Genomic DNA, 25,754 nt, shown 5'->3' with positions numbered 1-25,754 from the left:
CGGAGAGCGTTGAACGAGATGGCGCGATCGAGAAAAAAAACAATGCCAGAGAGGCTGCCATCTGGGCCCTACATCCCTCGGCGGTGCGGATTTGCGTTGACTCGGCCGACGAACCCGAGAATTCGAGATGCACCCCGTCCCGGGCCACCATACGCAACTTTTTGGCAGTTTTCGTCGGGCTAGGTGGCCTCAAAAAACGAGAAAAAAAAACGTTTTGACATGCACAACGGAGAGACCACAAATCGTCGGCCATGGTGCACCAGCAACCATGGCGCGACTTGAACTTCGTCGGCCATGGCAACTTTTCTTGTAGTGTTAGTCATTACCTTTTTGTTAGAAAACTATAGACCATTACTTTGAGTCGCTTCATTCATCTCATATGCTTTACAATAGTATTGATCAAGATTATGTTGGTAGCATGTCACTTTAGAAATTATTCTTTTTATCGTTTACACTCGAGGGAGAGTAGGAACTAAGCTTGGGGATGCTTGATACGTCTCCAACGTATCTATAATTTCTGATGTTGCATGCTTATATTATACCAACTGCTACATGTTTTATATACACTTTATATCATTTTTATGCATTTTCCGGGACTAACCTATTAACAAGATGCCGAAGTGCCAGTTCCTGTTTTCTGCTGTTTTTGGTTCCAGAAAATTACTTCTGCGAATATTCTTGGAATTGCACAAAACAAAAGGCCACATCCCTATTTTTCCAGAAGCTTCACGGAGTCCGAAGGAGAGACGAAGGGGGGCCACGAGCTGGCCACCTCATAGGGTGGCGCGGCCCCACCTTCTGCCGCGCCGCCAGGTGGGGTGGGACCCTCGGGACTCCACCGACGCTGCCCCTTCGCCTATATATTGCCCCAGATGCGAAAACCCTAAATAAGCCATTCATATTCCACAAAGGGTTCCGCAGCGCCGCCGCCATCGACGACAAGTTTCGGGGGACAGAATCTCTGTTCCGGCACGCCGCCGGGACGGGGAATTGCCCCCGGAGTCATCTCCATTGACACCACCACCATCTTCATTGCTGCTGCTGACTCCCATGATGAGGAGGGAGTAGTTCTCCCCCGAGGCTGAGGGCTCTACCAGTAGCTATGTGGTTCATCTCTCTCTCCCATGGTGTGATCTTTATGTGATCATGAGCTTTGTAATCTAGTTGAATATGTAGATGTTACTCTTGTCTATTATGCACTCTAGAGGTTACTTTAATATGAACTCCGGAGTCACTCTCCACGGTGTGATGGTGACAGTGTGCGCATCATGTGTGATTCCTTTATGATGTTGTGGAGCTTGTTTACTCCGGCTTGAGGTGTGCTTTTGCAGCCCTACACAATGAATGGTGTTTGTTATCCAACAAGAGAGTGTTTGAGAGTAGCATTTATTTATTCAATTATGTGATCATTGTTGAGAGTGTCCATTAGTGAAAGTATGATCCCTAGGCCTTGTTTCTAAGCATTGAAACACCGTTTCCAACAAGTTCTGCTACATGTTCGCTTGCTGCCATTTTTATTTCAGACTGCAATTACTACTTATAATCATCCATATTACTTGTATTTCACTATCTCTTCGCCGAACTAGTGCACCTATACATATGACAAGTGTATTAGGTGTGTTGGGGACACAAGAGACTTCTTGTATCTTAATTGCAGGGTTGCTTGAGAGGGATATCTTTGACCTCTACCTCCCTGAGTTCGATAAACCTTGGGTGATTCACTTAAGGGAAACTTGCTGCTGTTCTACAAACCTTTGCTCTTGGAGGACCAACACTGTCTACAGGAATAGAAGCGTGCGTATACATCAACCACCTCACTCTACTCTATGAAGGCCTCCGCCTCCATCAGGTTTGGGGAGTTTCAAAGAAAAGAAGGCAGGTAAATCATTGGGAGAGAAGTTGGATATGTAGATGCCACTAGTGGAGAGGAGGCCTTCCGTCCCAAGCCCCTGGAAGAAAATGTCCCCGTTCTGAACCAAACCGGGACTAAAGGGGAACATTGGTCCCGGTTCATTTCGCGCTGGGCGACCCCACCCGCTGGCCCATGTCCGTTAGCGGCCTATGGTCCCGGTTTGTAGTACAAACCGGGACTAAAGGGTCCCGAGGCCTGACACGGCAAACCGGGACTAAAGGGGCGGTGGCAGGGCGCGGCAGGCCGTGTCAGGCCTCGGGACCCTTTAGTCCCGGTTTGTACTACAAACCTGGACCATAGGCCCACCCTTTGGACCCGGTTTGTATTACAAACCGGGACAAAGTCCCCATCTGCCTATATAACCTTGCCCCTGCCCAAGTGTGAGCCACACTTAGCCATTTTTTCACTTTCTTCTCACAAGAGGGGTGTATTGATTTGCTCTCTTCACATGCACAAGAGGTGTTCGATGAAATTCTTAAGAGGTTTTGCCACTTGAGTTCACACAAATCAAGTTACACTGAACTTGCTTTTTTCTTCTCCATTGAGGTTAACAACTTTATCCTTTCATCTGTAATTGATAAAATGCATGTTCTGTAATGGTTTTTGATAATCTTAATTATATCATGCATATGAATGGGCAATGGATGTACATTGACCGACGCTTTGATGAGTTCACTTCGGGACTGAGTAATTTTATTACCATGGTTAAGGCAAACAAACATGGTGGCTTCGTGTATTGTCCATGTGTTAACTGTAAGAATATCGTAAATTACGTTCACTCGAGCAAGCTCCACAACATGGTGTTCATTGACCCAAACACAGTTCATGAAGTTACGGTTCGACAGTACGCCAAGGACAGAGAGGACAACATGCTAAGGTTTTTAGTGAAGCAAGCAAACAAAGAGGATATATTCTTTTCCTACAACTTCAAGTGAGTGTTATAACATACATTATGCTTGTGCAGCTTCCACTTTCATTCTCGTAATCATTGAGCTATGTTTGTGCAGCTTACACTTTATTCTCCTAATCACTGAACTTAACAAAGGAGTCGTACTTGTCATGGACTCGAAACGTAAAGAACATGCGGATTAGGCGGACATGGCTGCCATCCTCCAGAGGTAATTTCAATCAATTTCGTATCGGCATCTTCATCTGTTCTAATTCGACGATATCATCAACTAATCAATAACTCATTTACTCATTTTTTCTTTGCCGGGCAGGGCTTGGAAACGGTTCATCACTACTCTTCCGGGTAAATGGAAATCAGATCTTACATTTAAAGATTACGCTGTAAGTAGTACTATATATATAGCTATGTCTGTGAATCTCTTTGATATATTTTCTTTCAATACGATGCTTGATTATTAGTTTGATCGAATTATTTTTCGTAAAGTGTATGAGGCAGGAACCCGGGAATAACTTATGTGGATACTACGTCTGCAACTGCATTCGTGACATGGCCTGTCAATGGGATGCGGAGGATTCTATACACCACACTCGTGTACATGAACAATATTTCACAATTAATCTTAGTATCATCAATTGTATTAAGTTCCATTCATATATATATATATATATATATATATATATATATATATTGATCTCCTTTTTGAAGTATAGATGATACGCCTGCGAGACACTCTCATAACGGAGGATCGCATACGAGCAGTTCAAGAGGAACTCGCGGGATTCTTTCTTAATGAGGCCATTGCCCCAACGGGAGGGTACTATCGGAAGTTCGTAGATCTTGATCGTGTTCGTAGTCGTTAGGCATATGATATAGATTTAGTAAAGAGGTCCGACTTTATATTGTAAATATGCATGCATTATGTGTATTGTTGGTGATGTCTATATATTCATGACGATGTTTTGTTGTTTCTTGAATGATATGTACGCATTACTGAAACTCTGCCGCGGTAGAGAAACGCTGCTCCACCCTAAACATGTGCCACACCAGAGAAACGTCAATTTTCTGCCGCGACAGAGAACCCCCAGTCCCGGTTCGTACCACGAACCGGGACCAAAGGTCCTCCACCTCGAGTGCCCTTGCCGCACCAAGTGGCGCGGCCTTTGCACCCGGTGCATCTTTGAACCAAGACTAAAGGGGGACCCTTTAGTCCCGCCTTATTGTTCCCGGTTTGCAAACCGGGACTGAAGGCCCAAACAAACCGGGCCTGTTGCCCCGTTTTCCACTAGTGTGCACAACGGCCCTTGGGTGAAGCTCTCCAACACCTTGCCATGGTATGGTAGTGTAGCAAGGTTGTGCATCGAGCTTGCTTTTGTCCGTCAGGCCAACCTGATCTTGTCCATATCTGCACATCAAAACACCCTAGCATGGATACCAACTAATTATTGGCATTGCAAAAGAAAATCGTATATGGAAGAATAATGCATTACATTAATCCAATCCCATCACATGAAACCTGGAAGTATGTGTCGAGTGCCATGGAACTCCTTGCTCCGGAATCAACCAATTGTACGAACATGAGAGCAGAGAGGGGGCAGCCTGAAGATGTTTTTCCTTCGCTCAGGAGTCCAGTAAGGGCATGGCGATGAGAGCATAAAGGGGGCCAGCCGCCAGCCTGAAGATTTTCTGCATCCTGGCGGAGCTCTTTCTCGTCATGAAGGGGAGCAGATGTCTGCTGCGGTGCTGCCTGCAAGCACTACAACCAACCGGCCGGAACCGAACCGTGCGTCGGCCAGAACCGGGCGGGGATGCAAATGCTTCTGGACAACGCCCAGTTGGCTCCAGCGCCAGGGCCGGTTCGCGTAGGGCCAGCCGGTGCCACGGCCGGCGCCGTCGGGCCACAGGCCGGCCACAGGCAGAAATGTTGTTCTCCATTTTATCGAAGTGGGTAGCTCTCCCTTTACCTTCTTGTTCCTTTAATACTCCATTATGCTTGTTAGACTAATACCTGAGAATAATATTATAGGCATGTATTAGTCCCATTACTCTAGCAACGGTGTCATTGTTACCAAAATAATAGATAAGGGTAAAATACCCTTACAAGTATCTCAGATTAACCAAAGCATTTAATCATGCTGTTTTTCGAGCCTCGTGAGGGCTTCGAGGCAACGCGCGTTTTGCCGTTTGATTCTCTCTACAACTGATTAGTGACCAGAAGATCGGGCTGATAGGTAAGATTTTTTTTACCACAATCAATTTTCGCCACACCAAAATGGACCCACGGTTCAGAGAGGATTTAGGTTTCACAGGTGTAAAGAAGTAGTTCGCCTAGCACATTGCTCTCTCCTCTCTCTCGCTCTCTCTCGCTCTCTCTCTCTCTCTCGCTCTCTCTCTCTCAGGCACCATCCACACTGTTGCTATCGTTGTTGCTGCTCTGGAAGGTGGCGACCGCGAGCCACTCCCCTCCGCCTGCCGTCGTAGACATACTCGCTCCCCTTCGGTCGTCGCTATCATCTACCTAGGGTTCCTAAAATTTGTCAACACCCGGACTTTTAATTCCAGATGCCTATTATGCCATACATCGCAATCCCAGGAAGATTTTTTTTGCGAGACATAACAGTTGATATCACAGAACATTATTCATTACAAACCATAATCGTCTTACAACAAAGGATCTCATGATCCAGTCTTACAACAAAGTTTGATCTACAGATCAATTACATAACACATAGCAGAAGAAACGTAGTAGTGGTCCATCTATTCCACAGGCAACGCTTGACGTCGAGAGGTAGTCCTAGTTATCATAGACATCCTGATGTCCATCCTCCTAGTACTGGTGCTCCTCTTCATAGTATGGCCATTTGAATAGCCAGGGACAATGTCATGAGTACTTTTAAAGTACTCGCAAACTATCACTAATAGAAGTACTAGTAGCTCTAATCATGGTTCTAAGCTGCTAGCTTTATTTGCACAAAGCTAGTTTTATTTCATAAATGCTTAAAAGTCATAGACTCTTTAGTTGTCTAAATTTACTCAAGTGGGAACATTAGTGTCATTCCCAGAACTCTGTTGTGATCAAGTCAAATTCACCTTTCAAGTCACAAGTAATTTTTAGAAAAACATCTAACAACGGAACAGTATGGCCATCCAACCGTCCATGACAGCGGACGCGGCTATTCGAATAGTTTGACACTCTGCAGAGGTTGTACACTTGTGCCAGAACTTTTGATTACATCTGTCAGGGATAGCCCTGAATAATCATACTCAGTATGCGGATCATCAACCATTAACCTTTCACTTACATACCCTAGTATCGGCACCTCCCCTATGAGCTTGTCCTCCCAGCTATGACAGTCTGCCATCCTGGGAACTGCATAGGTCTTGGGTAAGACATTCACCTCTATTTCACGTCATTTCACTTTTCATGGAGGCAGCCTCGGCATAACCCCTATGACGCTTGTTCGGAAGGAACCCATACTAAAGGACATAAATTTCCAGCTAAGCCCTACCCATGATCAGGTATTGTGGGGGTACTCTAAAATTGGAATGGCATCACATTCGAACCCAACCATCAGTTTTTGTTAAATTCACCTTGTCATTAACAAGTCATATTCACCTTCAAAACTTTCAATAGAATGACTCATCATTCTAAGGTTTTCAAAGTCATTTGATTCACATGTTCCCATCTAAAGTAGTCAATTTAAGTTTTAGCACTAGCAACTAGTCATGAGGGGTGCTAACTAAGTTTTTGTTCTCTAGGCTAAGTTTGATGCTCTTGTAATATTCTATCTCTAGACCAATATTAACTATAAGAAAAAGCCTCGGTAAACAAATTAAAGGATTGCAAGATGAAAACTTGGCTTGGACAAATCTTTAAACAAAAGAGTATTGCAAGGGTATCTTGCACTTGGCATTAGTAAAGCTTGCATTGGTAATAGCTTGCCTTGATTGGTACAGTTGTCAAAGTGTTCCTCTTCTTCTTCGTAGAAGACCTCCTCCTCCTTGTAGCCTTCGGTACTAGCGTCTATAAACGGATACGAGGTATACAATCACCAAACAATACTTAGGTAGACTAATTTGCCATAGTGGCTCACACAAGATGATCTAGCATCATCACAATCATCGCCCAACATAATACTAGGGTTTCCATTCATTTCCTTTGAAAAATAATTTCCTCTCATTGAAAATTACTAAGATTTAATCTCCTCAAATAATAAAATATGAGGCCATGTAATAAAAGTCATAACCTCACATCAAATTACTTAGGAGAGTGATTTAAATGAGATGGTACACCTCATAGAGTTTAAAAACTATTTTTGAAATAAATTAAATGAGCTAGGAATGACTACATAGCCATTATTTTAATCTAGCCCATGATCATTTGAAACAACCACGTCATATTTTTGCATAATCAAATAGAGTTTTTGAAATGTGAATTATGAGAATTGGAAAAACCTCATAATTCATTATGGTTGAATTTTAATAATTGTTTGAATTTTGAAAGGGTACTGCCTTGTTATTTTTATTGCAAGTGTTCTATAATGTATCAAGGGTTGAGACCAGTGGGTTGGCTAGATCTTTTCATCTACCTTCACACCAAATTTGAATCAACTCAATTGGATTTGTAGATTTGTTTTTATTCTATTTTGAATCAAGCACCAGTATTCAAATTTGGATTAAAACGAAATAACCAAATTCAAACTGTGGGCTTCGGAGGAAACGCTAACTGGCCAGGGAGAAAAAGAAACGAGCCAGCCCAGCAGCGCACCTCGCACACGCGGGCGGCCTGGCAGCGGGTCCCGCATGTCAGCGACTAATCAAACCCGAATCGGTATGTTTTAAAGATGGTCGTAGGATTAGAAAGAGGATCGACGGCCGAGGCTCGTCGTCCTCGATGATGATATCGAACCCTACTGGCGGTGAACCTAGGGGGTCGGCGGCTCACCGGAAGTCCGGCGCTCGTCGGCGAGGTGGTAGAGCGACGTTGTCGACGATGGTGAAGCTCCTGGTACCGGCGGCAACTCCTGGGGTGGCTCCAATCTTCAACTCTTTCTGTGACGGCTCCGGTGGACTCCGGCAATCGATTGAGGGGCTACGGGCTAAATTGGGAAAAGGGCTTGCTCGAGGAGGCTCAGTGAGGAGAGGGAAGAGTGGCGTGAAGAATTTGAGCAGGGGAGGCCTCCTTTTATAAGGTCGACGAGTGTTGCGGGGTGGTCACGGTGGCGAGCATCGAGGTGGCGCTAGGGGCTGCGAAGAGGCAATGCGAGGACGCTGCGCTATTCCTGGTGTCATGGCGATCGTCACGCGCTTGATTGCACAGAAAATGGAGGTCAGACGCGATGGTGCGGTTGATGTCACTGGCGGTACCATGCCGGACGTCGGCGACTAGGACGACGGCGACATGGCTCTCCAGCTCGAAGGGTCATGTCTGGGAGGTTGCTGGTGTACTGGCGAGTGCATGTGCGAGAGGAGCGAGCAAGGGGAGGTCAGCAGTGACGAGGCGAGGCAACGCTCTCGCGTGCCCGTGCGTCGCGACCATGCCCGTCCTGGCGTCACAGGGTGACCTGTGCACGTACTGGCCTGGGCTGTGCGATGCTCTCCTTCGCCAATGGCTTGTACCAGCAGGTTCAGTAGAGAGAGGGGAGTCTCCAGGACATGTTGAGGTCAACTAGAGAGAAGTGGAGAGAGGGGTGGCATGGAGGAGTGGCATGAGAGTGACATAGGCATGGCAAGGTCATTCCTCTCCTTTGAACAGTGGTTCAAGTGCATGGTTTGGTCTAGGGGATGAAGAAGGACAATGATGATCACAAGGCATGGATGGTTTAGGCTAAAACCCAAAGGATTTTAGAGTGTATGAACAAACCAGATTTGTGCACACCATGCGTTTGATGAAATGGCCAAAAGAACTTTGAATTTGAATTTTGCCAAAATAATTTATGGGTGTGATTCAATTAATATTTGGCACCTCTTGATGACTTTGGTTTGAAATTTGGAAATGGTTTGGTAAAAATCAAATTTGGGTTGATCTAGAATCTGTTTCAAAGTTGCCAATTTGGCTTCTTTTTAAATTCATTTGAATTTGAATCAACAAGGTTGGTCAACACCAAGTTGTTCACCTTTATGTGTACTATAGATCTGTGCAAAAAGATGAGGAAGTTTGGTTTAGAAAATAATAACCAAAGAGGCTCAAAGTGGGCATCATGTTAAAAATGTCACATATGACCATTATCACATGTGCTAGGGTTTTTCATTTACTTTTCTTTTGTTTTGATTTTATTTGACCAAAAGTCATTGTTTTGGGTACATTTAGTGTTAGGTTGGTTTTAATAATGGTTCACAACCATTTTGGTAAAATAAATAGGGCATAGACCTGTATTTGCAAAATGGCTATATGCCCATATATCCTTCACCTTTTTATTTGATTTTCTTTTCTTGGTTTCTCTTTGATTTTTGAAAAGGGGTATGGTTTAGGGTCTTGAATCATGTCCAACACCTCAAACAAACAATCATGGCAAAACTCACAACCTACGTGCATGATCACTATGCACACCAAGTAATGCAATTCAAGTTTTTGTTGGCTCAAAATTTTGGGAAGGAAAGATTGATCTTCTTCATTGATTTGAAAAGTTGGGATGTTACAAACCCTACACCCTTACAAAAGATCTCGTCCCGAGATCTAAAGAAAACTAGGAACTACAGAGATCAGGGAATTCAGTCCTAATGTAATCTTCTCACTCCCAGGTGGCTGATACGTCTCCAACGTATCGATAATTTCTTATGTTCCATGCCACTTTATTGATGATACCTACATGTTTTATGCATACTTTATATCATATTTATGCATTTTCCGGCACTAACCTATTAACGAGATGCCGAAGAGCCAGTTACTATTTTCTGCTATTTTTGGTTTCAGAAATCCTAGTAAGGAAATATTCTCGGAATTGGACGAAATCAACGCCCAGGATCTTATTTTTCCACGAAGCTTCCAGAACACCGGGGGAGAAACGAAGTGGGGCGACGAGGCGCCGACACAACAGGGCGGCGCGGCCCACCCCTTGGCCACGTGGCCCTGGCGTGTGGGCCCCTCGCGTCGCCCCTTGACCTACCTCTCCGACTATAAGAAGCCTTCGTCGATAATAACTCCATTACCGAGAGCCACAATACGGAAAACCTTCCAGAGACGCCGCCGCCGCCAATCCCATCTCGGGGGATTCAGGAGATCGCCTCCGGCACCCTGCCGGAGAGGGGAATCATCTCCCGGAGGACTCTTCACCGCCATGGTCGCCTCCGGAGTGATGAGTGAGTAGTTCACCCCTGGACTATGGGTCCATAGCAGTAGCTAGATGGTCGTCTTCTCCTAATTGTGCTTCATTGTTGGATCTTGTGAGCTGCCTAACATGATCAAGATCATCTATCTGTAATGCTATATGTTGTGTTTGTTGGGATCCGATGAATAGAGAATACTATGCTATGTTGATTATCAATTTATTATCTATGTGTTGTTTATGATCTTGCATGCTCTCCGTTATTAGTAGAGGCTCTGGCCAAGTTTTTTGCTCTTAACTCCAAGAGGGAGTATTTATGCTCGATAGTGGGTTCATGCCTCCATTAAATCTGGGACAGTGACGGAAAGTTCTAAGGTTGTGGATGTGTTGTTGCCACTAGGGATAAAACATCGATGCTATGTCTAAGGATGTAGTTGTTGATTACATTACGCACCATACTTAATGCAATTGTCCGTTGTTTGCAACTTAATACTGGAAGGGGTTCGGATGATAACCCGAAGGTGGACTTTTTAGGCATAGATGCATGCTGGATAGCGGTCTATGTACTTTGTCGTAATGCCCAATTAAATCTCACTATACTCATCATATCATGTATGTGCATGGTCATGCTCTTTTTATTTGTCAATTGCCCAACTGTAATTTGTTCACCCAACATTCTTATTCTTATCGGAGAGACGCCTCTAGTGAACTGTGGACCCCGGTCCATTCTTTTAATCGAATACAATCTACTGCAATACTTGTTCTACTGTTTTCTGCAAACAATCATCATCCACACTATACATCTAATCCTTTTGTTACAGCAAGCCGGTGAGATTGACAACCTCACTGTCACGTTGGGGCAAAGTAATTTGGTTGTGTTGTGCAGATTCCACGTTGGCGCCGGAATCCCTGGTGTTGCGCCGCACTACACTTCGCCGCCATCAACCTTCAACGTGCTTCTTGACTCCTACTGGTTCGATAAACCTTGGTTTCTAACTGAGGGAAACTTACTGCTGTACGCATCATACCTTCCACTTGGGGTTCCCAACGGTCGCGTGCTGTACGCCTGTCAAGCTAAATTTCTGGCGCCGTTGCCGGGGAGATCAAGACACGCTGCAAGGGGAGTCTCCACCTCCAATCTCTTTACTTTGTTTTTGTCTTGCTTTATTTTATTTAGTACTTTGTTTGCTGCACTATATCAAAATACAAAAAAATTAGTTGCTAGCTTTACTTTATTTACTATCTTGTTTGCTATATAAAAAACACAAAAAGATTAGTTACTTGCATTTACTTTACTTATTTCATCCTGTTTCCTCCTAATTTTACTTTAAAAGATATACCAGTGGGACAAGGGTCTATAATTGGAAGAGATAATATAGAAGAAATTTTCACCCATGTTAGTATGCACGAAGATTTTGAAGATATACCCCTGGCAAAAGCTGTCCCTACTTATGAAGATGCCTCTGCTTGTTTGGTACGCATGATGGAAGCTAGATTTATTAGTTTCAACCCCATGATACAACACATATTTCTTACACTTTCTGATATGGATAGGGGAGAGAAGAGAGATTTTGTTTTAAAAGTCCTTGTTTGAGAATCTGCGGATATAGCTAAAGAAGCTAGAAAAGTTTTTATTAAGCATAAGAGGCTTGGTATGTTCACCGATTTTAAAAGAATACTTGAAAAGATGGATATGGATAGAATTAAGTACACTAATAATGTTAATGATGGTGGGGAGATTAAAGCACCAATACCTTGTAAGCTCCTAGCAATGCATGAAGCTCTAGATGATAATTATGCTTGGCTTGTTCCTGAAAATTTGTTTGATGAGAGTAGCAAGCCCAAGATTAATGAAAAGGGAGCCTCTGAAACTTATGTATCCAAAATACAATGCATGGTTGAGAAAACTCCAAACCCCGCTGTAGATGCTTCGTTTTTTGATAACACTTGATACACACTTTCTGCGCCTAGCTGAAAGGCGTTAAAGAAAAGCGCTTATGGGAGACAACCCATGATTTTACTACTGCACTTTTATTTTATATTTGAGTCTTGGAAGTTGTTACTACTGTAGCAAGCTATCCTTATCTTAGTTTTTTTGCATTGTTGTGCCAAGTAAAGTCTTTGATAGTAAGGTTCATACTAGATTTGGATTACTGCGCAGAAACAGATTTCTTTGCTGTCACAAATCTGGGCCTAATTCTCTGTAGGTAACTCAGAAAATTATGCCAATTTACGTGAGTGATCCTCAGATATGTACGCAACTTTCATTCAATTTGAGAATTTTCATTTGAGCAAGTCTGGTGCCTCAATAAAATTCGTCTTTACGGACTGTTCTGTTTTGACAGATTCTGCCTTTTATTTCGCATTGCCTGTTTTGCTATGCTTGATGGATTTTTCTATTCCATTAACTTTCAGTAGCTCTGTGCAATGTCCAGAAGTGTTAAGAATGATTATGTCACCTCTGAGCATGTGAATTTTGATTATGCACTAACTCTCTAATGAATTGTTTTGAGTTTGGTGTGGAGGAAGTTTTCAAGGATCAAGAGAGGGAGATGATACAATATGATCAAGGAGAATGAAAGCTCTAAGCTTGGGGATGCCCCGGTGGTTCACCCCTGCATATTTAAAGAAGACTCAAGCATCTAAGCTTGGGGATGCCCAAGGCATCCCCTTCTTCATCGACAACATTATCAGGTTCCTCTAGTGAAACTATATTTTTATTCCATCACATCTTATGTACTTTGCTTGGAGCGTCGGTTTGTTTTTGTTTTTGTTTTGTTTGAATAAAATGGATCCTAGCATTCATTGTGTGGGAGAGAGACACGCTCCGATGTTGCATATGGACAAATATGTCCTTAGGCTTTACTAATAGTGTTCATGGCGAAGGTTGAATCTTCTTCGTTAAATTGTTATATGGTTGGAAACGGGAAATGCTACATGTAGTAATTGGTAAAATGCCTTGGATAATTTGATACTTGGCAATTGTTGTGCTCATGTTTAAGCTCTTGCATCATATACTTTGCATCTATTAATGAATAAATACATAGAGCTTGCTAAAATTTGGTTTGCATAATTGGTCTCTCTAAGGTCTAGATAATTTCTAGTAAGAGTTTGAACAACAAGGAAGACGGTGTAGAGTCTTATAATGTTTAAAATATGTCTTTTATGTGAGTTTTGCTGCACCGCTTCATACTTGTGTTTGTTTCAAATAACCTTGCTAGCCTAAGCCTTGTATCGAGAGGGAATACTTCTCATGCATCCAAAATCCTTGAGCCAAACACTATGCCATTTGTGTCCACCATACCTACCCACCACATGGTATTTCTCCGCCATTCCAAAGTAAATTGCTTGAGTGCTACCTTTAAACAATTCAAAATTTATCACCTCTGATCTGTGTCAATGTTTTATAGCTCATGAGGAAGTATGTGGTGTTTATCTTTCAATCTTGTTGGGCAACTTTCACCAATGGACTAGTGGCTTCATCCGCTTATCCAATAATTTTGCAAAAAGAGCTGGCAATGGGATTCCCAGTCCCAAGTTAATTAACCATCATAATGTTACAAAAATGGACACTCCTCCATGGTATGTGATTGTTGGACGGCACCCGGAGATTCGGTTAGCCATGGCTTGAGAAAGCAAAGGTGGGGAGGAGTGTCATCATAATAAAACTAAAATAAAAAGGCACTCCTTCATGGTATGAGATTGTTGGCAGGCACCCGAGGATTCGGTTAGCCATGGTTTGTGAAAGAAAGGTTGGAAGGAGTGCCACCCAAAAATAAAAATAAAATGGGAGCCGCTCTTTGAAGGTTTGTCTGGCAAGGGGGTTAGAGTACCCGCTACCATTCGTTGACAACAACAAACACCTCTCAAAATTTTACTTTTATGCTCTCTATATGTTTTCAAAATCGAAGCTCTAGCACAAATATAGCAATCGATGCTTCCCTCTACGAAGGGCCATTCTTTTACTTTTATGTTGAGTCAGTTCATCTATTTCTCTCCATCTCAAGAAGCAAACACTTGTGTGAACTGTGCATTGATTCCTACATACTTGCATATTGCACTTATTATATTACTTTGCATTGACAACTATCCATGAGATATACATGTTACAAGTTGAAAGCAACCGCTGAAACTTAATCTTCCTTTGTGTTGCTTCAATGCCTTTACTTTGAATTATTGCTTTATGAGTTAACTCTTATGCAAGACTTATTGATGCTTATCTTGAAAGTACTATTCATGAAAAGTCTTTGCTATATGATTCATTTGTTTACTCATTGCATTACCATTGTTTTGATCGCTGCATTCATTACATGTGCTTACAATAGTATGATCAAGGTTATGATGGCATGTCACTCCAGAAATTATCTTTGTTATCGTTTACCTACTCGGGACGAGCAGGAACTAAACTTGGGGATGCTGATACGTCTCCAACGTATCGATAATTTCTTATGTTCCATGCCACTTTATTGATGATACCGACATGTTTTATGCATACTTTATGTCATATTTATGCATTTTCCGGCACTAACCTATTAACGAGATGCCGAAGAGCTAGTTGCTGTTTTCTGCTGTTTTTGGTTTCAAAAATCCTAGTAAGGAAATATTCTCGGAATTGGACGAAATCAACGCCCAGGATCTTATTTTTCCACGAAGCTTCCAGAACACCGGGGGAGAAACGAAGTGGGGCGACGAGGCACCGACACAACAGGGCGGCGCGGCCCACCCCTTGGTCGCACGGCCCTGGCGTGTGGGCCCCTCGCGTCGCCCCTTGACCTTCCTCTCCGACTATAAGAAGCCTTCGTCGATAATAACTCCATTACCGAGAGCCAAGATACGGAAAACCTTCCAGAGACGCCGCCACCGCCAATCCCATCTCGGGGGATTCAGGAGATCGCCTCCAGCACCCTGCCGGAGAGGGGAATCATCTCCCGGAGGACTCTTCACCACCATGGTCGCCTCCGGAGTGATGAGTGAGTAGTTCACCCCTGGACTATGGGTCCATAGCAGTAGCTAGATGCTCGTCTTCTCCTAATTGTGCTTCATTGTTGGATCTTGTGAGCTGCCTAACATGATCAAGATCATTTATCTGTAATGCTATATGTTGTGTTTGTTGGGATCCGATGAATAGAGAATACTATGCTATATTGATTATCAATCTATTATCTATGTGTTGTTTATGATCTTGCATGCTCTCCGTTATTAGTAGAGGATCTGGCCAAGTTTTTGCTCTTAACTCCAAGAGGGAGTATTTATGCTCGATAGTGGGTTCATGCCTCCATTAAATCTGGGACAGTGACAGAAAGTTCTAAGGTTGTGGATGTCTTGTTGCCACTAGGGATAAAACATCGATGCTATGTCTAAGGATGTAGTTGTTGATTACATTACGCACCATACTTAATGCAATTGTCTGTTGTTTGCAACTTAATACTGGAAGGGGTTCGGATGATAACCTAAAGGTGGACTTTTTAGGCATAGATGCATGCTGGATAGCGGTCTATGTACTTTGTCGTAATGCCCAATTAAATCTCACTATACTCATCATATCATGTATGTGCATGGTCATGCCCTCTTTATTTGTCAATTGCCCAGCTGTAATTTGTTCACCCAACATGATTATTCTTATCGGAGAGACGCCTCTAGTGAACTGTGGACCCCGGTCCATTCTTTTAATCGAATACAATCTACTGCAATACTTGTTCTACTGTTTTTTGCAAACAATCATCATCCACACTATACATCTAATCCTTTGTTACAGCAAGCCGGTGAGATTGACAACCTCACTGTCACGTTGGGGCAAAGTAATTTGGTTGTGTTGTGCAGGTTCCACGTTGGCGCCGGAATCCCTGGTGTTGCGCCGCACTACACTTCGCCGCCATCAACCTTCAACGTGCTTCTTGACTCCTACTGGTTCGATAAACCTTGGTTTCTAACTGAGGGAAACTTACTGCTGTACGCATCACACCTTCCACTTGGGGTTCCCAACGGTCGCGTGATGTACGCGTGTCAGTGGCTTCTTCTTCTTCAGTATGGTTGCGCCACTGAATCTTCAGAAACTTGATACTTTTGGTGCGGGTGGTTCTGAAGGCTTCTTCCAGGATACGGATGGGTACTTCACGATAGGTCAAGTCTTTGTTTATATCCACAGATCTTTGATCGATGTTTTTGAAAACCTCCGTCTTCTCAGGAACATCCAAACACTTCCGAAGTAACGAGATGTGAAACACATCATGCACCGCTGACATTTCCTCTGGCAGTTCCAGCTGATATGATACTTCTCCTCGGCGACTCAAAACTTTGAAAGGTCCAACATATCTAGGGGCAAGCTTTCCTTTGAGTTGGAATCTCTGCATTCCTTTGAGGGGTGATACTTTCAGATACACAAAATCTCCAATATTGAAGGTCATTTCTCCGTGTCTCTTGTCAGCGTAACTCTTCTGTCTAGATTGGGAAGTCTTGACATATTCGCGGATCTTGTGAACCTTCTCTTCAGCTTCTCGTAGAATATCAGGTCCAAAGATCTGACTATCTACGACTTCTGACCAGTTCAGGGGGGTACGACACTTCCTTCCGTACAATGCTTCAAAGGGGGCCATTTGCAAACTGGCTTGAAAGCTGTTGTTGTATGAGAATTCCGAGAAAGGCAGTCAGTCTTCCCATTTAGATTCATATTCTAGCACAAATGCTCTTAACATATCTTCTAATATTTGGTTGACTCTTTCTGTCTGTCCATCAGTCTACGGGTGATAAGCTGTACTGAAATTTAGCCGGGTTCCTAATCCTTCTTGTACCTTCTGCCAAAATCTTGAGGTAAACTAGGATCCTCTATCTGATACAATTGACTTTGGTGTTCCATGTAGGCTAACTATTCTTGAGATATACAACTCAGCTAGCTTAGGGCTTGGTAGGTGGTTTTGACTGGTATGAAATGGGCTACTTTGGATAATCTATCCACCACTACCCAAATAGAATCATTTCCTCTACTTGACTTGGGCAATCCAGTTATGAAATCAATTCCTACAAAATCCCATTTCCATTCAGGGATCTGTAATGGTTGCAGTAATCCTGCGGGTCGGTGATGTTCTGCTTTGACTCTCTGATAGATATCACACTTGGCTATGTAACTTCCAATCTCTCTCTTCATTTTGTGCCACCAGAATAGTTCCTTCAAATCTTGGTACATCTTGGTTCCACCGGGATGAATGGAGTAAAGGGTATCATGGGCTTCCTTCAAAATGACTTGTTTCAACTCCGAATCTGCTGGTACACAGAGGCGTCCGTTGTACCAAAGAACTCTTTCTTCATCTTCGGTAAATCCTGGTGCCTTTCCTACAGCTATTTGGCGCTTGATTCCATCAATACTAGCATTTCCTTTATGTGCTTCCTTTATCTGGCTAATCAAGGTAGGCTGGAGCTCAATGCTTGCTAGGAATCCTTCACTAACTAGCTCCAGTCTAAACTTCTCAAATTCTTGATGCAAACTAGGCTGTTCTTCTGCGATCATGGAGTTTAATCGACATGGCAGTCTACTCAGAGCATCCGCTATCACATTGGCCTTGCCGGGGTGGTAGTGAATTTCCATGTCATAGTCCTTGATTAACTCTATCCATCTTCTCTGCCTCATATTTAGCTCCTTCTGGGTGATAATGTACTTCAGGCTCTTATGATCCAAATAGATCTCACAGCGATTACACCCATGAGGTAATGACGCCATACCTTCAAGGCTAAAACTACTGCTGCTAGCTCTAAGTCATGGGTTGGGTAATTCTGCTCATGTTGCTTCAGTTGCCTAGACATATATGATATCACTTTGCCTTCTTGCACCAACACACATCCAAGACCAATCTTGGAGGCTTCACAATAGATGTCAAATGGCTTGGTAATGTCAGGCATGATCAATATTGGGGCTGAGGTTAATCTGCTCTTGAGCTTCTGAAAACTCTCTTCACATTTATCCGTCCATTCAAACTTCTTGTCTTTCTTCAACAGTTGAGCCATGGGTCTTGCTATGCTTGAAAACCCTTCAACATACCTGCGGTAATATCCCGCTAATCCAAGAAATGCAACGGTCTTGATCTTCTGGGGATCGACGGCAATCCCTCCTGCATTCATAATATGTCCTAGCAATCCTACTTCTTTTAACCAGAACTCACATCTGCTGAACTTGGCATATAACTGATGCTCCCTAAGGGTTTCAAGGATAACTTCCACATGTTGCTCATGCGCTTCTTCTGACTTGGAGTAGATTAGGATGTCGTCGATAAAGACAACGACAAACTTATCAAAAAAATTCATAAAGGTCGTATTCATGAGATTCATGAAATAAGCTGGGGCATTGGTTAATCCAAATGACATGAAATTGTACTCATACAGTCCATATCAGGTGGTGAAGGCAGTCTTGGGGATATTCGTTGCGCAAATCTTCAGTTGATGGTAACCAGTCCTAAGATCAATCTTAGAGAACACTATGGCACCGGTCCGCTGGTGTTATGTGGCTGCTAGGGTTTGGGAGGGAGAGAGAGGGCTGCAAGGGCGCGAGAAGGCCGGCCGGGGGCCTTTTGCCCACGGCCGGGCAAGAGGGAAGGGATTTCCTTCTTAATTCTTGCTTGATTAGATTGATACATCTCCTCTCTATATATAGAGAGGTTTACTTGACTCCCAAGCAAGGCTTACTTGACCCCTAAGCAAACCATAAGACTAACGGGCCCAGACCCATGACGTACTCTAACAACTGGTCAAACATGTCTTCTATCTTTGGCAGGGGGTATTTGTTCTTGATGGTGACATCGTTCAGCTTACGGTAATCCGTACACCAATGAGTGGCACCGTCTTTCTTATCCACAAACAAAACTGGTGATCTCCATGGAGAGGCGCTTGGTTGAATCAAACCTTTGCTTTGCATATCATCTAGTTGCTTCTTCAGTTCCACTAGCTCTGTCGGGTTCATACTATAGGGTTTCTGAGCTATGGGTCCGGTTCCAGGAATTAGCTCGATGATAAACTCGTGATACGTCCAAAACGTATCTACTTTCCCGAACACTTTTGCTATTGTTTTGCCTCTAATTTGTGTATTTTGGATACAACTAACACGGACTAACGCTGTTTTCAGCAGAATTGCTCTGGTGTCTCGTTTTTGTGCAGAAATTCAACTTTCGGGAAAATCCTCGGAATTTATACCAAAGGGCCTATTTTACCAGAAGACTCACGGAGCCAGAAGGGCAGGCCTGGGGGAGGCCCACCAGGGCCCCCAGACGCTAGGCCGGCGCGGCCTGGAGGGGGGTGCGCCGCCCTAGCGTGTGGCCCCCTCGGCTGCCCTCTGACGCCCTCCTCTGGACTACTTAAAGGTTTCGATCTAAAAACGCGAGGCAGGAAGTCGAAGTCGCCAGAAACCCACCAATACGTCGCCACATCGCGAAACTCCGTCTCGGGACCAGAAACTCCGTTCTGGCACTCCGCCGGGACGGGGAATTGGAGGATATCATCGCCATCATCACCACCGACGCCTCTCCATCGACCAGCAATGCTTCCCCCATCCATGTGTGAGTAATTCCCCCGCTGTAGGCTGAAGGGGATGGTAGGGATTGGATGAGATTGGTCATGTAATAGCATAAGATTGTTAGGGCATAGTGCCTAGTGTCCGTAATTGGTACTTTGATGATATTGTTGCAACTTGTTATGCTTAGTGCTTGTCACTAGGGCCCGAGTGCCATGATCTCAGATCTGAACATGTTATTGTTTCATGAGGATATTCATTGTTTTATGATCTTACCTGCAAGTTGTATACACATGTCGCTGTCTGGAACCTGAGGCCCTGAAGTGACAGAAATCGGGACAACCGGAGGGGAAGGCGGTGATGTGAGGATCACATGTGTTCACAGAGTGTTAATGCTTTGCTCCGGTACTTTATTAAAAGGAGTACCTTAATATCTAGTAGATTCCCTAGAGGCCCGGCTGCCACCGGCTGGTAGGACAAAAGATGTTGTGCAAGTTTCTCATTGCGAGCACGTACGACTATATACGGAACACATGCCTATGGATTGCTTAGTACTTGGACACCGTTTTATTATTATCTGCAAATGCCCTCCTTTGATTGTAACATGAGTTTCTCTCATCCATGCAACGCCCGTCATCACACCCTGTGCCTACAGTATTTTAATCCTGCTGTTTACTGTAATCACTACTGCTGTCTCTGTTACTCTGCTGCTGTTATTTCACTACTGCTACTGCTACAAAACTGTTACTACAGATAAACTCTTGCGAGCAAGTCTATTTCCATGTGCAGCTGAATTGACAACTCCGCTGTTAAGGCTTTCAAGTATTCTTTGTCTCCCCTCGTGTCGAATCAATAAATTGGGTTTTACTTCCCGCGAAGACTGTTGCGATCCCCTATACTTGTGGGTCATCAACTCGATATCCCGATCTGGGGGCATACCGGGTAATTCATCAGGAAACACATCGGGGTAATTACAGACTACCCTGATTTGATCCAAGGTTGGCTTGTCTAAGCTCTTATTGCAGGTGAATTGTCTGGGCAGCCTTTCAGACACGTGTTCTACTAACACACCGATGCTACTAGTCATGGTGATGGCCTTCTTGGCACAGTCAATCAATCCATGATGTTTCGACATCCAATCCATACCCAACACTACTTCCAAACCTTTTGTTCCCAGAACTATCAAATTTGCATAAAAATCTACTTCATGTATTTTGATAGGCACAACTTTGCAAATTTTTCTAGCTTTAGTGGTTGAACCAGGTATTTTAACTATCATAACATGCTTCAAACTGATTGGTTGAATCTTACTAGTGCATGCAAAATCTTCAGTAACAAACGAGTGTGATGCTCCAGAATCAAACAAAACTCTTGCAGGTACTGATACGTCTCAAACGTATCTATAATTTCTTATGTTCCATGCTACTTTTATGATGATACTCACATGTTTTATACACACTTTATGTCATTATTATGCATTTTCCGACACTAACCTATTGACGAGATGCCAAAGAGCCAGTTGCTGTTTTCTGCTGTTTTTGGTTTCAAAAATCCTACAAAGGAAATATTCTCGGAATTGGACGAAATCAACGCCTAGGGTCTTATTTTTTCACGGAGCTTCCAGAAGACCGAAGGGGATACAAAGTGGGGCGACGAGGCGCCGACACCACAGGGTCACGCGGCCTGGGTGGGGCCCGCGCCGCCCTATGGTGTGGGGCCCCTACGCCGCCTCCAACCCTGCCCTTCCGCCTACTTATAGCCTCCATCGCGAAAACCCCTGTACCGAGAGCCACGATATAGAAATACTTCCAGAGACGCAGCCGCCACCAATCCCATCTCGGGGGATTCAGTAGATCGCCTCCGGCACCCTGCCGGAGAGGGGAATCATCTCCCGGAGGACTCTTCATCACCATGATCGCCTCCGGATTGATGTGTGAGTAGTTCATCCTTGGACTATGGGTCCATAGCAGTAGCTAGATTGTTGTCTTCTCCTCATTGTGCTATCATGTTAGATCTTGTGAGCTGCCTATTGACACGCGTACAGCACGCGACCGTTGGGAACCCCAAGTGGAAGGTGTGATGCGTACAACAGTAAGTTTCCCTCAGTATGAAACCAAGGTTTATCGAACCAGTAGGAGCCAAGAAGCACGTTGAAGGTTGATGGCGGCGGAGTGTAGTGCGGCGCAATACCAGGGATTCCGGCGCCAACGTGGAACCTGCACAACACAACCAAGATACTTTGCCCTAACATAACAGTGAGGTTGTCAATCTAACCGGCTTGCTGTAACAAAGGATTAGATGTACAGTGTGGATGATGATGTTTGCAGAGAACAGTAAGAACAAGTATTGCAGTAGATTGTATTCGATGTAAAGAATGGACCGGGGTCCACAGTTCACTAGTGGTGTCTCTCCAATAAGAAATAGCATGTTGGGTGAACAAATTACAGTTGGGCAATTGACAAATAAAGATAGCATGACAATGCACATACATGTTATGATGAGTAGTGTGAGATTTAATTGGGCATTACGACAAAGTACATAGACCGCTATCCAGCATGCATCTATGCCTAAAAAGTTCACCTTCAGGTTATCATCCGAACCCCTTCCAGTATTAAGTTGGAAACAACAGACAATTGCATTAAATATGGTGTGTAATGTAATCAACAAATACATCCTTGGACATAGCATTGATGTTTTATCCCTAGTGGCAACAGCACATCCACAACCTTAGAACTTTCTGTCACTATCCCAGATTTAATGGAGGCATGAACACCCACTATCGAGCATAAATACTCCCTCTTGGAGTTACAAGTAACGACTTGGCCAGAGCCTCTACTAATAACGGAGAGCATGCAAGATCATAAACAACACATTGATGATAGATTGATAATCAACATAACATAGCATTCAATATTCATCGGATCCCAACAAACGCAACATGTAGCATTACAAATAGATGATCTTGATCATGTTAGGCAGCTCACAAGATCTAACAATGATAGCACAATGAGGAGAAGATGATCATCTAGCTACTGCTATGGACCAATAGTCCAGGGGTGAACTACTCACACATCACTCCGGAGGCGACCATGACGGTGAAGAGTCATCCGGGAGATGATTCCCCTCTCCGGCAGGGTGCTGGAGGTGATCTCCTGAATCCCCCCGAGATGGGATTGGCGGCGGCGACGTCTCTGGAAGGTTTTCCGTATCGTGGCTCTCGGTACTAGAGTTATTATCGACGAAAGCTTCTTATAGGCGAAGAGGTAGGTCAGGGGGCGACACGAGGGACCCACACAGTAGGGCCGCGCGGCCAGGACCTGGGCCGCGCCGCCCTAGCGTGTCGTCGCCTCGTCTCCCCACTTCGTTTCCCTTTCGGACTTCTGGAAGCTTCGTGTAAAAATAAGATCCTTTGCGTTGATTTCGTCCAATTCCGAGAATATTTCCTTACTAGGATTTCTGAAACCAAAAACAGCAGAAAACAACAACTGGCTCTTCGGCATCTTGTTAATAGGTTAGTGCCGGAAAATGCATAAATATGACATAAAGTATGTATAAAACATGTAGGTATTGTCATAAAACAAGCATGGAACATAAGAAATTATCGATACGTTGGAGACGTATCAGCATCCCCAAGCTTAGTTCCTACTCGTCCCGAGTAGGTAAATGATACAAAGATAATTTCTGAATCATATAGCACATGTAATGAATGCAGCGATTCGAAGCAATGGTAAAGACAATGAGTAAACAACTGAATCATATAGCAAAGACTTTTCATGAATAGTACTTTCAAGGCAAGCATCAATAAGTCTTGCATAAGAGTTAACTCATAAAGCAATAAATTCAAAGTAAAGGCATTGAAGCAACACAAAGGAAGATTAAGTTTCAGCGGTTGCTTTCAACTTGTAACATGTATATCTCATGGATATTGTCAACATAAAGTAATATAATAAGTGCAATAAGCAAGTATGTAGGAATCAATGCAAAGTTAACACAAGTGTTTGCTTCTAGGATGGAGAGAAGTGGGTAAACTGACTCAACATAAAAGTAGAAGAATGGCCCTTCGATGAGGGAAGCATTGATTGCTATATTTGTGCTAGAGCTTTTATTTTGAAGACATAGAGAGAGCATAAAAGTAAAGTTTTGAGAAGTGTTTGTTGTTGTCAACGAATGGTAATGGGCACTCTAACCACCTTGCCAGACAGACCTTCGAAGAGCGGTTCCCATGAAAGATTTTTATTTTTGGGTGGCACTCCTTCCAACCTTTGCTTTCACAAACCAAGGCTAACCGAATCCTCGGGTGACTGCCAACAATCTCATACCATGAAGGAGTACCTTTTTATTTTAGTTTTATTTAGATGACACTCCTCCCCACCTTTGCTTTCTCAAGCCATGGCTAACCGAATCCTCGGGTGCCATCCAGCAATCACATACCATGGAGGAGTGTCTATCGTTGGAAAATTATGAAGGTTAATTAATTTGGGACTGGGAATCCCATTGCCAGCTCTTTTTGCAAAATTATTGGATAAGTGGATGAAGCCACTAGTCCATTGGTGAAAGTTGCCCAACAAGATTGAAAGATAAACACCACATACTTCCTCATGAGCTATAAAACATTGACACAAATAAGAGGTAATAACTTTTGAAGTGTTTAAAGATAGCACTCAAGCAATTTACTTTGGAATGGCAGAGAAATACCATGTAGTAGGTAGGTATGGTGGACACAAATGGCATAGTTTTTGGCTCAAGGATTTGGATGCACGAGAAGTAATCCCTCTCAATACAAGGCTTAGGCTAGCAAGGTTGTTTGAAGCAAACACAAGTATGAACCGGTACAACAAAACTCACATAAAAACATATTGCAAGCATTATAAGACTCTACACTGTCTTCCTTGTTGTTCAAACCCTTACTATAAAATATCTAGACCTTAGAGAGACCAATCATGCAAACCAAATTTTAGCAACCTCTATGTATTTCTTCATTAATAGGCGCAAAGTATATGATGCAAGAGCTTAAACATGATCCTTATGAGCACAACAATTGCCAAGTATCAAATTATTCAAGACATTCTACCAATTACTACATGTAGTATTTCCCGTTTCCAACCATATAACAATTAACGAAGCAGTTTCAACCTTCGCCATGAACATTATGAGTAAAGCTAAGGACATATTTGTCCATATGCAACAGCGGAGCGTGTCTCTCTCCCACACAATGAATGCTAGGATACAACTTTATTCAAACAAAACAAAACAAAAACATACAGACGCTCCAAGTAAAGCACATAAGATGTGACGGAATAAAAATATAGTTTAATTAGAGGAACCTGATAATGTTGTCGATGAAGAAGGGGATGCCTTGGGCATCCCCAAGCTTAGATGCTTGAGTCTTCTTGATATATGCAGGGATGAACCACCGGGGCATCCCCAAGCTTAGAGCTTTCACTCTCCTTGATCATATTGTATCATCCTCCTCTCTTGATCTTTGAAAACTTCCTCCACACCAAACTCAAAACAACTCATTAGAGGGTTAGTGCATAATCAAAATTCACATGTTCAGAGGTGACATAATCATTCTTAACACTTCTGGACATTGCACAAAGCTACTGAAAGTTAATGGAATGAAGAAATCCATCAAGCATAGCAAAACAGGCAATGCGAAATAAAAGGCAGAATCTGTCAAAACATAACAGCCCGTAAAGACGATTTTTTTAGGTGCACCAGACTTGCTCAAATGAAAATTCTCAAATTTAATGAAAGTTGCGTACATATCTGAGTATTAGCCACGTAAATTGGTAGATTTTTCTGAGTTAACTACAGAGACTACTGCTCAAATTCGTGACAGCAAGAAATCTGTTTCTGCGCAGTAATCCAAATCTAGTATGAACCTTACTATCAAAGACTTTACTTGGCACAACAATGCAACAAAATTAAGATAAGGATAGGTTGCTACAGTAGTAACAACTTCCAAGACTCAAATATAAAAGAAAATGCTGTAGTAAAATCATGGGTTGTCTCCCATAAGCACTTTTCTTTAACGCCTTTCAGCTAGGCGCAGAAAGTGTGTATCAAGTATTATCAAGAGATGATGTATCAACATCATAATTTGTTCTAATGATAGAATCAAAAGGTAACTTCATTCTCTTTCTAGGGAAGTGTTCCATACCTTTCTTGAGAGGAAAT

This window comes from Lolium rigidum, chromosome 4, assembly GCF_022539505.1.
Source record: "Lolium rigidum isolate FL_2022 chromosome 4, APGP_CSIRO_Lrig_0.1, whole genome shotgun sequence".
NCBI classification, from domain to species: domain Eukaryota; kingdom Viridiplantae; phylum Streptophyta; class Magnoliopsida; order Poales; family Poaceae; genus Lolium; species Lolium rigidum.
This window is presented reverse-complemented; position numbering follows the sequence as displayed.